Source organism: Chiloscyllium plagiosum, unplaced genomic scaffold, assembly GCF_037043375.1.
Source record: "Chiloscyllium plagiosum isolate Xiang-an unplaced genomic scaffold, Cpla_swu_hap1 HiC_scaffold_32, whole genome shotgun sequence".
NCBI lineage: Eukaryota > Metazoa > Chordata > Chondrichthyes > Orectolobiformes > Hemiscylliidae > Chiloscyllium > Chiloscyllium plagiosum.
In genome coordinates, this window is record NW_028270170.1 from 44940589 (window position 1) to 44955113 (window position 14525).

The 14525-nt window shown below is 64.7% G+C and overlaps 1 long non-coding RNA gene across 1 annotated transcript in view; it reads left to right on the forward strand.

Moving 5' to 3' along the window:
• The window catches only part of LOC148141816 (uncharacterized), a 67865-nt gene extending 53747 nt beyond the window's left edge, over positions 1 to 14118 (forward strand). The window contains exon 2 of the long non-coding RNA XR_015752453.1: positions 13490 to 14118. This is a non-coding gene — a long non-coding RNA (uncharacterized LOC148141816). The remainder of the gene's footprint in view (positions 1 to 13489) is intronic.
• Positions 14119 to 14525: the final 407 nt, after the last annotated feature.

Here is a 14525-nt window from a genome sequence, read left to right on the forward strand (position 1 = left end):
AGCGGCAATTTCGGGGGGAGAGCGGGCAGTGTCGGGGGGAGAGGGGCAATGTCGGGGTGAGTGGGGCAGTGCCGGGGAGAGAGTGGCAGTGTCACGGGGAGAGGAGTAGTATCATGGGGAGGGTGAGCTGTGTCAGGAGAAGAGGGGCAGTGTAACTGAGAGAGGGGCAATATGTGGGGGAGATGGGCAGTGTCACGGGGAGAGGGAGCAGTGTTGGGGGGAGAGGGGCAGTGTCGGGGGGGAAAGGGACAATGTCGGGGGGGGGAAAGGGTCAGTGTCGGGGGGAGAGGGTCAGTGTCGGAGAGAGAGGGGGCAGTGTTGTGGGGAGAGGGGCAGTGTCGTGGGGAGAGGGGCAGTGCTGGAGGGGGAGGGGCAGTGTCAGGGGGAGAGGGGCAGTGTCACGGGAAGAGGAGCAGTATCATGGGGAGGGTGGGCAGTGTCAGGGGTAGAGGGGCAGTGTAACAGAGAGAGGGGCAATGTGTGGGGGAGAGAGGCAGTGTCGTGGGCAGAGGGGTTGAGTCAGGGAAGAGGGGCTGTGTCAGGGGGCGAGGGGCAGTGTTGGGGGGGAGAGGGGCAATGTCGGGGGGGGGAGAGGGTCAGTGTCGGGGAGAGAGGGGGCAGCATTGTGGGGAGAGGGTCAGTGTATTGGGGAGAGGGCCAATGTCGGTGGGAGAGGGGCAGTGTCGGGAGGAGAGGAGCAGTGTCGGGGGAAGAGGGTCAGTGTCACGGGGAGAGGGGCAGTGTCACTGGGAGAGGGGCAGTGTCGGTGGGAGAGGGGCAATGTCAGGGGGAGAGGAGCAGTGTCGGGGGGAGAGGGGCAGTGTCGGGATGGTGAGGGGCAGTGTCGGGGGGTAGGGGGCAGTGTCGGGGAGAGAGGGGGCAATGTCGTGGGGAGAGGGGCAGTGTCGTGGGGTAAGGGGCAGTGTTGTGGGGTGAGGGGCAGTGTCGTGGGGAGAGGGGCAGCATCATGGGGAGAGGGGCAGTGTCACGGAGAGAGGGGGCAGTGTCACGGGGAGAGGTGCAGTTTCGGGGGGAGAGGGGCAGTTTCGTGGGAAGAGAGGCAGTGTCACGGGGAGAGGGGCAGTGTTGGGTGGAGAGGGGCAGTGTCACGGGGAGAGGGGCAGTGTCACGGGGAGAGGGGCAGTGTCACGGGGAGGGTGGGCAGTGTCGGGGGGAGAGGGTCAGTGTCGGGGGGAGAGGGGCAGTGTCAGGGAGAGGGGCAGTGTCAGGGAGAGAGGGGCAGTGTCAGGGAGAGAGGGGCACTGTCGTGCAGAGAGGGACAGTGTCGGGGGGAGAGGGGCAGTGTCACGGGGGAGGGTCAGTGACGGGAGGAGAGGGGGCAGTGTCAGGGGGAATAGGGTCAGTGTCGGGAGAGCGGCAGTGTCGGGGGTGGGGGTCTTGGGCAATGTCACATGGAGGGGGCACTGTCGGGGGGAGAGGAGCAGTTTCGCAGGGAGATGGGCAGTGTCACATGGAGCGGGCCAGTTTCGGGGGGAGAGGGGCAGTGTCGGGTTGAGACGGGGCAGTGTCAGGGGCAGAGAGGCAGTGTCACAGGGAGGGTGGTAGTGTCGGATGAGAGGGGCAATGTCACAGGGAGAGTGGGCAGTGTCACGGGGAGAAGGGCAGTGTCGGGCGGGGAGGGTCAGTGTCGGGGTAGAGGGGCAGTGTCACGGGGAAGTGGGGGCTGTGTCACAGGGAGAGGGGCAGTGCCTGGGGGAAAGGGGCAGTGCCTGGGGGAGAGGGGGCAGTGTCACGGGGAGAGGGGGCAGTGTCACGGGGAGAGGGACAGTGTCGGGGGGAGAGGGGCAATGTCACGGGGAGAGGGGCAGTGTCCGGGTATGAGGGACAGTGACTGGGGGGGGAGGGGCAGTGACACGGGGAAGTGGGGGCTGTGTCACAGGGAGAGGGGCAGTGTCTGGGGGAAAGGGGCAGTGCCTGGGGGAGAGGGGGCAGTGTCACGGGGAGAGGGGGCAGTGTCACGGGGAGAGGGGGCAGTGTCACGGGGAGAGGGACAGTGTCGGGGGGAGAGGGTCAGTGTCGGGGTGAGAGGGGCAGTGTCGGGGTGAGAGGGGCAGTGTCACGGGGAGAGGGGGCAGTGTCACGGGGAGAGGGGGCAGTGTCACGGGGAGAGGGGGCAGTGTCACGGGGAGAGGGCGCAATGTCACGGGGAGAGGGCGCAGTGTCGGGGGGAGAGGGGCAGTGTCGGGGTGAGTGGGGCAGTGTCGGGGAGAGAGTGGCAGTGTCACGGGGAGAGGAGTAGTATCATGGGAAGGGTGGGCTGTGTCAGGGGAAGAGGGGCAGTGTAACTGAGAGAGGGGCAATATGTGGGGGAGATGGGCAGTGTCACGGGGAGAGGGAGCAGTGTTGGGGGGAGAGGGGCAGTGTCGGGGGGGAAAGGGGCAATGTCGGGGTGAGAGGGTCAGTGTCGGAGAGAGAGGGGGCAGTGTTGTGGGGAGAGGGGCAGTGTCGTGGGGAGAGGGGCAGGGCTGGAGGGGGAGGGGCAGTGTCGGGGGAGAGGGGCAGTGTCACGGGAAGAGGAGCAGTATCATGGGGAGGGTGGGCAGTGTCAGGGGTAGAGGGGCAGTGTAACAGAGAGAGGGGCAATGTGTGGGGGAGAGAGGCAGTGTCGTGGGGAGAGGGGTTGAGTCAGGGAAGAGGGGCTGTGTCAGGGGGCGAGGGGCAGTGTTGGGGGGGAGAGGGGCAATGTCGGGGGGGGAGAGGGTCAGTGTCGGGGAGAGAGGGGGCAGCAATGTGGGGAGAGGGTCAGTGTATTGGGGAGAGGGCCAATGTCAGAGGGGGAGGGACAGTGTCACAGGAAGAGGGGCAGTGTCGGTGGGAGAGGGGCAGTGACGGGAGGAGAGGAGCAGTGTCGGGGGGAGAGGGTCAGTGTCACGGGGAGAGGGGCTGTGTCGGTGGGAGAGGGGCTGTGTCGGTGGGAGAGGGGCAATGTCAGGGGGAGAGGAGCAGTGTCGGGGGGAGAGGGGCAGTGTCACGGGGAGAGGGGCAGTGTCGCTGGGAGAGGGGCTGTGTCGGTGGGAGAGGGGCAATGTCAGGGGGAGAGGAGCAGTGTCGGGGGGAGAGGGGCAGTGTCACGGGGAGAGGGGCAGTGTCACAGGGAGAGGGGCTGTGTCGGTGGGAGAGGGGCAATGTCAGGGGGAGAGGAGCAGTGTCGGGGGAAGAGGGGCAGTGTCACGGGGAGAGGGGCAGTGTCACGGGGAGACGGGCAGTGTCACTGGGAGAGGGGCTGTGTCGGTGGGAGAGGGGCAATGTCAGGGGGAGAGGAGCAGTGTCGGGGGGAGAGGGGCAGTGTCACGGGGAGAGGGGCAGTGTCACAGGGAGAGGGGCAGTGTCGTTTGGAAAAGGGCAGTGTCACGAGGAGAGGGGGCAGTGTCACAGTGAGAGGAGCAGTGTGTGGGGGAGAGGGGCAATGTCGGAGGTAGAGGGTCAGTGTCATGGGGAGAGGGTCAGTGTCGGGGGGAGAGGGGCAGTGTCGGGGAGAGAGGGGGCAGTGTCGTGGGGAGAGAGGGGGCAGTGTCGTGGGGAGAGGAGCAGTGCTGGAGGGGGAGGGGCAGTGTCAGGGTGAGAGGGGTAGTGTCACGGGAAGAGGGGCAGTGCCGGGGGAGAGGGGGCAGTGTTGTGGGGAGAGGGGCAGAGTCAGGGGGCAGGGGCAGTGTCTGGAGTAGAGGGGCAGTGTCACAGTGAGAGGGGCAGTGTCGGGGGGAGGGGGGTCAGTGTCGGGGGGAGAGGTGGCAGTGTTGGGGTGAGAGAGGCAATGTCGGGGGGTGGAGAGGGGCAGTGTTGGGGGGAGATGGGGCAGTGTCACAGGGAGAGGGGCAGTGTCACAGGGAGAGGGTCAGTGTCACGTGGAGAGGGGCAGTGTTGGGGGGAGATGGGGCAGTGTCACGGGGAGAGGGGCAGTGTCACAGGGAGAGCGGGCCGTGTTGGGGGGAGGTGGTGCAGTGTCAGGGTGAGAGGAGTAGTGTCGGGGTGAAAGGGGAAGTGTCGGGGAGAGAGGGGCAGTGTCACGGGGAGAGGGGCAGTGTCATGGGGAGGGTGGGCAGTGTCAGGGGGAGAGGGGCAGTGTAATGGGTTGAGGGCCAATGCCAGGTGGTGAGGGGCAGTGTAAAGGGGATAGGGGGCAGTGTCATTGGGAGAGGGGCAGAGTCGGCAGGGGGGCAGTGTCACGGGGAGGGTGGGCAGTGTCACAGGGAGAGGGGCAGTGTCACGGAGGGAGAGGCAGTGTCATGGAGAAGGTGGGCAGTGTCACAGGGAGAGGGGCAGTGTCACGGGGAGAGGGGCAGTGTCGGGGGGAGAGGACCAATGTCGGTGGGGGAGGGGCCGTGTCACGGGGGGAGGGGGTGTGTCACGGGGATTGGGGCAGTGTCAGGGTGAGAGGGGCAGTGTCGGGGTGAGAGGGGCAGTGTCACGGGGAGCGAGGCAGTGTAACTGGGAGAGGGGCAGTGACACGGGGAGAGGGGCAGTGTCGGGGGGATGGGGGCAGTGTCGGGGGGAGAGGGGCAGTGTCACGGGGAGAGGGGCTGTGTCGGAAGGGGAGGGGCAGTGTCAGGGTGAGAGGGCAGTGTCGGGGTGAGAGGGGCAGTGTCACGGGGAGCGAGGCAGTGTAACTGGGAGAGGGGCAATGTCACGGGGAGAGGAGCATTGTCATGGAGAGGGTGGGCAGTATCAGGGGAAGAGGGGCAGTGTAACGGAGAGAGGGGCAATGTGTGAGGGAGAGGGAGCAGTGTTGGGGAGAGAGGGGCAGAGTCGGGGAAGAGGGGCTGTGTCAGGGGGCGAGGGGCAATGTTGTGGGGTGAGGGTCAGTGTCGGGGGGGAGAGGGTCAGTGTCGGGGGGGAGAGGGTCAGTGTCGGGGAGAGAGGGGGCAGTGTCGAGGAGAGGGGGGCAGTGTCGTAGAGAGAGGGGTCAGTGTCGTGGGGAGAGGGGCAGTGTCGGAGGGGGAGGGGCAGTGTCACGGTGAGAGGGGCAGTGTCACAGGGAGGGTGGGCAGTGTCAGGGGGAGAGGGGCTGTGTCGGAAGGAGAGGGGCAGTGTCAGGGGGAGAGGGGCAGTGTCATGGGGAGAGGGGCAGTGCCAGGGAGAGAGGGACAGTGTCAGGGAGATGGGGGCAGTGTCATTGGGAGAGGGGCAGAGTCGGGGGCAGTGTCACGGGGAGAGGGGCAGTGTAACGGAGAGATGGGCAGTGTGTGGGGGAGAGGGGGAAGTGTCACAGGGAGAGGGGCAGTGTCACAGGGAGAGGGGCAGTGTCAGGGTGAGAGGGGCAGTGTCAGGGTGAGAGGGGCAGTGTAACTGGGAGAGGGACAGTGTCGGGGGGAGAGGGGCAATGTCACTGGGAGAGGGGCAATGTCACAGGGAGAGGAGCAGTATCACAAGGAGAGTGGGCAGTGTCAGGGGGCGAGCGGCAGTGTCGTAGGGACAGGGGCAGTGTCGGGGGGGAGAGGGGCAGTGGCGGGGGGGTGAAGGGCAGTGTCACGGGGAGAGGGGGCAGTGTCACGGGGAGAGGGGGCAGTGTCACAGGGAGAGCGGTGCAGTGTCACAGGGAGTGGGTCAGTGTCAGGGTGAGAGGGGCAGTGTCAGGGTGAGAGGGGCAGTGTCACGGGGAGAGCGCGGCAGTGTCACAGGGAGAGAGCGGCAGTGTCACGGGGCGAGGGGCAGTGTCACGGGGAGAGGGGCAGTGTCACAGGGAGAGGGGCAGTGTCACAGGGACAGGGGCAGTGTCGGGGTGAGTGGGGCAGTGTCAGGGTGAGAGGGGCAGTGTCACGGGGAGAGGGTCAGTGTCGGGGGGAGAGCGGGCAGTGTCGGGGAAAGAGCGGGGCAGTTTGGGGGGAGAGGGGCAGTGTCACGGGGAGGGTGGGCAGTGTCGGGGGAGAGGGGGCAGTGTCGGGGAGAGAGGGGCAGTGTCGTGGGGTAAGGGGCAGTGTCGTGGGGTGAGGGGCAGTGTCGTGGGGAGAGAGGCAGCATCATGGGGAGAGGGGGCAGTGTCACGGAGAGAGGGGGCAGTGTCACGGGGAGAGGTGCAGTTTCGGGGGGAGAGGGGCAGTTTCGTGGGAAGAGAGGCAGTGTCACGGGGAGAGGGGCTGTGTCGGAAGGGGAGGGGCAGTGTCAGGGGGAGAGGGGCAGTGTCATGGGAAGAAGGGCAGTGCCAGGGAGAGAGGGGCAGTGTCAGGGGGAGAGGGGCAGTGTCAAGGGGATGGGGGCAGTGTCATTGGGAGAGGGGAAGAGTCGGGGGCAGTGTCACGGGGAGAGGGGCAGTGTCACGGAGGGAGAGGCAGTGTAACGGAGAGATGGGCAGTGTGTGGGGGAGAGGGGGAAGTGTCACAGGGAGAGGTGCAGTGTCAGGGTGAGAGGGGCAGTGTCGGGGGGGTGAAGGGCAGTGGCGGGGGGGTGAAGGGCAGTGTCACGGGGAGAGGGGGCAGTGTCACAGGGAGAGTGGGCAGTGTCGGGGTGAGAGGGGCAGTGTCGGGGTGAGAGGGGCAGTGTCACGGGGAGAGCGCGGCAGTGTCACAGGGAGAGAGCGGCAGTGTCACGGGGAGAGGGGCAGTGTCACGGGGAGAGGGGCAGTGTCACGGGGAGAGGGGCAGTGTCGGGGGAGATGGTGCAGTGTCACAGGGACAGGGGCAGTGTCACAGGGAGAGGGGCAGTGTCGGGGGAGATGGTGCAGTGTCACAGGGACAGGGGCAGTGTCGGGGGGAGAGGGGCAGTGTCACGGGGAGAGGGGCAGTGTCCGGGGAAGAGGGACAGTGTCGGGGGGAGAGGGGCAGTGTCACGGGGAAGTGGGGGCTGTGTCACAGGGAGAGGGGCAGTGTCTGGGGGAAAGGGGCAGTGTCTGGGGGAGAGGGGGCAGTGTCACGGGGAGAGGGGCAGTGTCACGGGGAGGGTGGGCAGTGTCGGGGGAGAGGGGGCAGTGTCGGGGAGAGAGGGGCAGTGTCGTGGGGTAAGGGGCAGTGTCGTGGGGTGAGGGGCAGTGTCGTGGGGAGAGAGGCAGCATCATGGGGAGAGGGGCAGTGTCACGGAGAGAGGGGGCAGTGTCACGGGGAGAGGTGCAGTTTCGGGGGGAGAGGGGCAGTTTCGTGGGAAGAGAGGCAGTGTCACGGGGAGAGGGGCTGTGTCGGAAGGGGAGGGGCAGTGTCAGGGGGAGAGGGGCAGTGTCATGGGAAGAGGGGCAGTGCCAGGGAGAGAGGGGCAGTGTCAGGGGGAGAGGGGCAGTGTCAAGGGGATGGGGGCAGTGTCATTGGGAGAGGGGAAGAGTCGGGGGCAGTGTCACGGGGAGAGGGGCAGTGTCACGGAGGGAGAGGCAGTGTAACGGAGAGATGGGCAGTGTGTGGGGGAGAGGGGGAAGTGTCACAGGGAGAGGTGCAGTGTCAGGGTGAGAGGGGCAGTGTCGGGGGGGTGAAGGGCAGTGGCGGGGGGGTGAAGGGCAGTGTCACGGGGAGAGGGGGCAGTGTCACAGGGAGAGTGGGCAGTGTCGGGGTGAGAGGGGCAGTGTCGGGGTGAGAGGGGCAGTGTCACGGGGAGAGCGCGGCAGTGTCACAGGGAGAGAGCGGCAGTGTCACGGGGAGAGGGGCAGTGTCACGGGGAGAGGGGCAGTGTCACGGGGAGAGGGGCAGTGTCGGGGGAGATGGTGCAGTGTCACAGGGACAGGGGCAGTGTCACAGGGAGAGGGGCAGTGTCGGGGGAGATGGTGCAGTGTCACAGGGACAGGGGCAGTGTCGGGGGGAGAGGGGCAGTGTCACGGGGAGAGGGGCAGTGTCCGGGGAAGAGGGACAGTGTCGGGGGGAGAGGGGCAGTGTCACGGGGAAGTGGGGGCTGTGTCACAGGGAGAGGGGCAGTGTCTGGGGGAAAGGGGCAGTGCCTGGGGGAGAGGGGGCAGTGTCACGGGGAGAGGGGGCAGTGTCACGGGGAGAGGGACAGTGTCGGGGGGAGAGGGACAGTGTCGGGGGGAGAGGGACAGTGTCGGGGGGAAAGGGGCAGTGTCACAGGGGAAAGGGGCAGTGTCACAGGGGGAGGGGTAGTGTCAGGGGGAGAGGGGCAGTGTCACGGGGAGAGGGGCTGTGTCGGAAGGGGAGGGGCAGTGTCAGGGGGAGAGGGGCAGTGTCATGGGAAGAGGGGCAGTGCCAGGGAGAGAGGGCAGTGTCAGGGGGATGGGGGCAGTGTCATTGGGAGAGGGGCAGAGTCAGGGGCAGTGTCACGGGGAGAGGGGCAGTGTCACGGAGGGAGAGGCAGTGTCATGGAGAGGGTAGACAGTGTCACGGGGAGAGGGGCAGTGTAACGGAGAGATGGGCAGTGTGTGGGGGAGAGGGGGAAGTGTCACAGGGAGAGGGGCAGTGTCAGGGTGAGAGGGGCAGTGTCAGGGTGAGAGGGGCAGTGTCGGGGTGAGAGGGGCAGTGTCACGGGGAGCGAGGCAGTGTAACTGGGAGAGGGGCAATGTCACTGGGAGAGTGGCAGTGTCACGGGGAGAGGAGCAGTATCACAAGGAGAGTGGGCAGTGTCACAGGGAGAGGGGCAGTGTCAGGGTGAGAGGGGCAGTGTCAGGGTGAGAGGGGCAGTGTAACTGGGAGAGGGACAGTGTCGGGGGGAGAGGGGCAATGTCACTGGGAGAGGGGCAATGTCACAGGGAGAGGAGCAGTATCACAAGGAGAGTGGGCAGTGTCAGGGGGCGAGCGGCAGTGTCGTAGGGACAGGGGCAGTGTCGGGGGGGAGAGGGGCAGTGGCGGGGGTGTGAAGGGCAGTGTCACGGGGAGAGGGGGCAGTGTCGGGTTGAGAGGGGCAGTGTCACGGGGAGAGCGCGGCAGTGTCACAGGGAGAGAGGGGCAGTGTCACGGGGAGAGGGGCAGTGTCACGGGGAGAGGGGCAGTGTCACAGGGAGAGGGGCAGTGTCACGGGGAGTGGGGCAGTGTCACGGAGAGAGGGTCAGTGTCGGGGGGAGATGGTGCAGTGTCACAGGGACAGGGGCAGTGTCACAGGGAGAGGGGCAGTGTCACGGGGAGAGGGGCAGTGTCGGGGGGAGAGGGGCAGTGTCACGGAGAGAGGGTCAATGTCGGGGGGAGAGCGGGCAGTATCGGGGAAAGAGCAGGGCAGTGTCGTGGGGAGTGGAGCAGTGTCACGGGGAGAGGGGCAGTGTCACGGGGAGAGAGGCAGTGTCACGGGGAGAGAGGCAGTGTCACGGGGAGAGGGCGCAGTGTCACGGGGAGAGGGCGCAGTGTCACGGGGAGAGGCACAGTGTCACGGGGAGAGGGTCAGTGTCACGGGGAGAAGGTCAGTGTCGGGGGGAGAGGGGCAGTGTCGGGGGGAGAGGACCAATGTCGGTGGGGGAGGGGCCGTGTCACGGGGGGAGGGGCAGTGTCACGGGGAGAGGGGCAGTGTCAAGGGGATAGGGGGCAGTGTCATTGGGAGAAGAGCAGTGTCACGGGTAGAGGGGGTGTGTCACGGGGATTGAGGCAGTGTAACTGGGAGAGGGGCAGTGTCACTGGGAGAGGGGCAGTGTCACTGGGAGAGTGGCAGTGTAACTGGGAGAGGGGCAGTGTCACTGGGAGAGTGGCAGTGTAACTGGGAGAGGGGCAGTGTCACTGGGAGAGTGGCAGTGTCACGGGGAGAGGAGCATTGTCATGGGGTGCGTGGGCAGTGTCAGGGGGCGAGGGGAGAGAGTGGCAGTGTCACGGGGAGAGGAGCAGTATCATGGAGAGGGTGGGCAGTATCAGGGGAAGAGGGGCAGTGTAACGGAGAGAGGGGCAATGTGTGGGGGAGAGGGGGCAGTGTTGGGGAGAGAGGGGCAGAGTCGGGGAAGAGGGGCTGTGTCGTGGGGAGATGGGCAGTGTCGTGGGTAGAGGGGCAGTGTCGGAGGGGGAGGGGCAGTGTCACGGTGAGAGGGGCAGTGTCACAGGGAGGGTGAGCAGTGTCAGGGGGAGAGGGGCAGTGTCCGGGAGGAGAGGGGCAGTGTCGTGGGGAGAGGGGCAGTGTCGGAAGGGGAGGGGCAGTGTCACGGGGAGAGGGGCTGTGTCATGGGAAGAGGGGCAGTGTCAGGGGGAGAGGGACAGTGTCAGGGGGATGGGGGCAGTGTCATTGGGAGAGGGGCAGAGTCGGGGGCAGTGTCACGGGGAGAGGGGCAGTGTCGTGGGTAGAGGGGCAGTTTCGGAAGGGGAGGGGCAGTGTCACGGGGAGAGGGGCTGTGTCATGGGAAGAGGGGCAGTGCCAGGGGGAGAGGGACAGTGTCAGGGGGATGGGAGCAGCGTCATTGGGAGAGGGGCAGAGTCGGGGGCAGTGTCACGGGGAGAGGGGCAGTGTAACGGAGAGATGGGCAGTGTGTGGGGGAGAGGGGGAAGTGTCACAGGGAGAGGGGCAGTGTCACAGGGAGAGGGGCAGTGTCAGGGTGAGAGGGGCAGTGTCAGAGTGAGAGGGGCAGTGTCGGGGTGAGAGGGGCAGTGTCACGGGGAGCGAGGCAGTGTAACTGGGAGAGGGACAATGTCACTGGGAGAGTGGCAGTGTCACGGGGAGAGGAGCAGTATCACAAGGAGAGGGGCAGTGTCGGGGAAGATGGTGCAGTGTCACAGGGACAGGGGCAGTGTCGGGGAGAGAGGGGCAGTGTCGGGGGGAGAGGGGCAGTGTCACGGGGAGACGGGGCAGTGTCACGGGGAGAGGGTCAGTGTCGGGGGGAGAGGTGCAGTTTCGGGGGTGAGGGGCAGTTTCGTGGGAAGAGAGGCAGTGTCACGGGGCGAGGGTCAGTGTCACGGGGAGGGTGGGCAGTGTCGGGGAGAGAGGGGGCAATGTCGTGGGGAGAGGGGCAGTGTCGTGGGGTAAGGGGCAGTGTCGTGGGGTGAGGGGCAGTGTCGTGGGGAGAGGGGCAGCATCGTGGGGAGAGGTGCAGTTTCGGGGGGAGAGGGGCAGTGTCACGGGGAGAGGGGCAGTGTTGGGTGGAGAGGGGCAGTGTCACGGGGAGAGGGGCAGTGTCACGGGGAGGGTGGGCAGTGTCGGGGGGAGAGGGTCAGTGTCGGGGGGAGAGGGGCAGTGTCAGGGAGAGAGGGGCAGTGTCGTGCGGAGAGGGACAGTGTCGGGGGGAGAGGGGCAGTGTCGTGCAGAGAGGGACAGTGTCGTGCAGAGAGGGACAGTGTCGGGGGGAGAGGGGCAGTGTCACAGGGGGAGGGTCAGTGACGGGAGGAGAGGGGGCAGTGTCAGGGGGAATAGGGTCAGTGTCGGGAGAGCGGCAGTGTCGGGGGTGGGGGTCTTGGGCAGTGTCACAGGGAGGGGGCACTGTCGGGTGGAGAGGAGCAGTTTCGGGGGGAGAGGGGCAGTGTCGGGTTGAGACGGGGCAGTGTCGGGTTGAGACGGGGCAGTTTAGGGGGGAGAGGGGCAGTGTCAGGTGGAGACGGGGCAGTGTCGTGGGAGGAGAAGGGGCAGTGTCAGGGGCAGAGAGGCAGTGTCACAGGGACAGTGGGCAGTGTCACGGGGAGGGTCAGTGTCGGGGTAGAGGGTCAGTGTCGGGGTAGACGGGCAGTGTCAGGTGGAGAGGGGCAGTGTCACGGGGAGAGGGGCAGTGTCCGGGGAAGTGGGGGCTGTGTCACAGGGAGACGGGCAGTGTCTGGGGGAAAGGGGCAGTGCCTGGGGGAGAGGGGGCAGTGTCACGGGGAGGGGGGGCAGTGTCACGGGGAGAGGGACAGTGTCGGGGGGAGTGGGACAGTGTCGGAGGGAGAGGGGCAGTGTCACGGGGAAGTGGGGGCTGTGTCACAGGGAGAGGGGCAGTGTCTGGGGGAAAGGGGCAGTGCCTGGGGGAGAGGGGGCAGTGTCATGGGGAGAGGGGGCAGTGTCACGGGGAGAGGGACAGTGTCGGGGGGAGAGGGACAGTGTCGGGGGGAAAGGGGCAGTGTCACAGGGGGAGGGGTAGTGTCAGGGGGGAGGGTCAGTGTCGGGGGGAGAACGGCAGTGCCGGGGGGGGGGGAGCCAGGGGCAGTGTCACGGGGAGAGGGGCAGTGTCACGGGGACGGGGCAGTTTCGGGGGGAGGGTGGCAGTGTCAGGGGCGAGGGGCAGTGTCAGGTGGAGACGGGGCAGTGTCACGGGGAGAGGGGCAGTGTCGGGTGGAGATGGGGCAGTGTCGGGGGGGAGAGGGGGCAGTGTCGGGGCAGAGAGGCAGTGTCACAGGGAAAGGGGCAGTGTCGGGGGGAGAGGGGCCAGTGTCACAGGGAGAGGGGCCAGTGTCACGGGGAGAGGGGCAGTGTCGGGGCAGAGAGGCAGTGTCACAGGGAGGGTGGTAGTGTCGGGTGAGAGGGGCAATGTCGGGGGAGAGGTTCAGTGTCACGGGAAGAGGGGCAGTGTCGGGCAGGGAGTGTCAGTGTCAGGGAGAGAGGGGCAGTGTCGGGTGGAGAGGGGCAGTGTCACGGGGAGAGGGGCAGTGTCCGGGGGAGAGGGGCAGTGTCGGGGGGAGAGGGGCAGTGTCACGGGGAGAGGGGTCTGTATCACAGGGAGAGCGGCAGTGTCTGGGGGAAAGGGGCAGTGCCTAGGGGAGAGGGGCACTGTCATGGGGAGAGAGGGCAGTGTCACGGGGAGAGGGGGCAGTTTCAGGGAGAGAGGGGCAGTGTCGGGGGGAGAGGGACAGTGTCGGGGGGAAAGGGGCAGTGTCAGGGGGGAGGGTCAGTGTCAGGGGGAGAGCAACAGTGTCACGGGGAGAGGGGCAGTGTCGGGTGGAGATGGGGCAGTGTCGGGGGGAAGAGGGGGCAGTGTCGGGGGAGAGAGGCAGTGTCACAGGGAAAGGGGCAGTGTCGGGGGGAGAGGGGCCAGTGTCACAGGGAGAGGGGCCAGTGTCACGGGGAGAGGGGCAGTGTCGGGCGGGGAGGGGCGGTGTCGGGTGTAAAGGGTCAGTGTCACGGGGAGAGGGGCAGTGCCTGGGGGAGAGGGGCAGTGCCTGGGAGAGAGGGGTACTGTCGAGGGGAGAGGGGCAGTGTGGGGGTGGAGAGGGGCAGTGTCTGAGTGAGGGGGCAGTGTCACAGGGAGAGGGGCAGTGTCACTGGGAGTGGGGCAGTGTCACGGGGAGAGGAGCAATGCCACAGGGAGAGGTGGCAATGTTACGGGGAGAGGGGGCAGTGTCACGGGGAGAGGGGCAGTGTCACAGGGGGGAGAGGTGCAGTGTCACTCTTTGGGGCGAGGGAGGGGTAGTTGATGTGGTACCCCCTGTCCCACCAGACTATCAGCTCCTCACGGACCTGTATCTCTCTGCAGTCCCATCCTGACTCCTTTCCGATCTGGTGTTACTGGGATATAACCTGTTAATGTGGCTCATGCTTTCACCTCGTCCCTGATTGTGCAGCCTGTCCCTCGGCTGCAATGGAATCACTTGCCTAAGGCTTTGATTCTGGATGTGATCCCTATTCCCACCCCTGTCCCTGTGACAGTATCTTGCTGCTACATATCCCTTGTTCAAATTATTTCTTGCTGTATCAGTGTCTCTCCCTTCCCCATTTTAACTTGTTTTTCTGTTTGTACCCACAGGTTATCGCCACATCCACCTGTTGTCCAAAGACTCTGCCTCTCTGTCACCAGCCACTCTCTTTGTCCGGATCAGGATTAAGAGTTTATCGTGTGGAGCGAGCAACCCTCTCACAGTCCGCCTGTGTGGCATGAACTCTTACTGTGACCCACTCTGCCCCTCCTTGCCCAGTGCCAACCACAGCGAGTCCAGGGGGTAACAGTACATGAATGAAGAGACTCCTTATCCCACACAACTGCATTTTAAACAGCATGATATAGATATAACTCACTGAAACTGCTCAGAAACCAGCTTTACTCTCGATCATTTCTAACCTGGCAAAGGGCTGACCTCAAACTATTAATCAAATCATAGATCATGTGCAATCGAGATCCTGCCAGAACATTGGCGGAATCCTAACCTCTTTCAAAACACAAGCTCAAAAGGCTTTTAATGTGGGCTCATGAATTAGTACCAGCACGTATCTGAGACAGTTCCTCCACAGTCTAAAACCAGGAACACTGAGTCTGCAGAGCAGACAATTCTAATCTTGCAGCTTAATTAAATTCTAACCTCATGTACTTGCATCATGCAACCATTTGTGTTTTATCAGTGTGTGTAAATATATATATAAAGGCAGTTGTTTACTTTACAGTGTAGTCTGCAGTTGTTCTGTGAAAACTCCCACATTCATCATGACTTCAACCTACAGCCCCCAGCAATAAACCTCAATAAGGAGGGATAATGGTTTGACAGCTGCACAAATCATTTCAAAAGGCAATGTTTATGCACTCAGGAGCCCATTTTTTGTCCTTATACACAGCTTTCTACTTCAGCCTTTCACAGCAACACGAGTTTTTACTTAAATAAAGATGGAGGGAGGAGGCACCAAAGTGCTGGGTTCATAACATCCAGCAATGCCATTGTGACCAACACCAGACAGTATTCCACACGAGGACCAGGGTGTTCTGCTTGGAAAAGTCCCTGCAGAATATTGACAAAGGAGGAGAGTTTGTGTCTGGTGGTGGCATCCAACTGGAGGTGGCAGAAATAGCAGCT